The following is a 1,029-nucleotide window of genomic DNA, read 5'->3' as shown; positions in this document are numbered from 1 at the left end:
GTTGGCGGAGAGCAGACGGCATCAGGCGGGTGGCGTCCGAAAGTGCCACCAATGGTGCGGTCGCAGCCCGCTTTTCAGGGAGGACGTGAACGGAAAGTAATACCGCATCGCCGAAAGCCCAGACTTCAAGCTTTCTGGAGGTGCCTTCACCTGTGCGGCCCGGTCACGGCCCTTCAAGCCCCTGGGCCTGCAATGTGAGGGAGGCGTTCGAGATGCAGTCCTTGTTGTTGTTTTTGTCTGGCCCTGGCCCACCCTGGCCGTCCCGTCCGTCGTAAGTGAGTTTCGCCATTTTGCGATCCTGCTTTCTCTGTAAATTACTTTAGTCGTATGCAGTGCACTGCTTGATTCTCTCTCCACCTTCACATGCGTGTTGCGTCTCCTATGCACTACGTCAAGTTTTCTTTCCCATTGGTTGCCTTGATTTTGTCTCATATTTTGGTTACCTAACCCCGTCTTGATACCATAGGGAGCTTTTCTGATAGTGTTATTTTTAATTTTATTGCTCTTGCTTGAAGTGCTGCTTTGTTTTTTTGTGCAGGTATCAGAGGAGGATTCTGTGATCACTAAGGAGGATTTTTTGCAGCGAAGCCATGCTCAGAAGAGCTACTACTCATCCAACAACTGGTTGTAGTTGGGCGGCAACAGCATGGATCAAGACTGGAAGGTAAGAATTACAGTCCAATCATTATTGTTACCAAGTAAATGTTGGCTCTGTGTTTGGGAATATTAGGAAGTGCATTTTGATATGTTTATCATTTTGATACTGTCACTAACAATGGAATCTGCTTCACAGACCTCACACGCATGTAAAATGGTAGATAAAGAATTTAAGTGCCGAGCCCAATATTTCTGTTTAGCTTTTTCTTCAAAAATTTTGTTTTCTCTCTCTTATATTGGTGCTGATAGTCTGTAAAATTTCTTTACTTTTTTTTAATTACTAAGAAGTTTCACTCAGAATTCTAAGTCCTTATGAAGCATGTGTGACTCGAGTCCCTTGTTGTTTATGTGTTGCAGTCAAGTGCATTGATC

General features: G+C 44.6%; 1 long non-coding RNA gene across 1 annotated transcript; it reads left to right on the top strand.

Moving 5' to 3' along the window:
- Positions 1–257: 257 nt before the first annotated feature.
- On the top strand, positions 258–1,029 carry LOC117640293. The gene is made up of 3 exons (XR_004587421.1): positions 258–275; positions 539–664; positions 1,015–1,029. It is a non-coding gene; the product is annotated as an uncharacterized LOC117640293 (long non-coding RNA).

The sequence above is a fragment of the Thrips palmi genome, unplaced genomic scaffold (genome assembly GCF_012932325.1).
Source record: "Thrips palmi isolate BJ-2018 unplaced genomic scaffold, TpBJ-2018v1 HiC_scaffold_12, whole genome shotgun sequence".
In the NCBI taxonomy this organism is placed as follows: Eukaryota; Metazoa; Arthropoda; class Insecta; order Thysanoptera; family Thripidae; genus Thrips; species Thrips palmi.
Note: the sequence above shows the minus strand (reverse complement) of the source record. Positions and strands in the feature narration are given on the sequence as shown.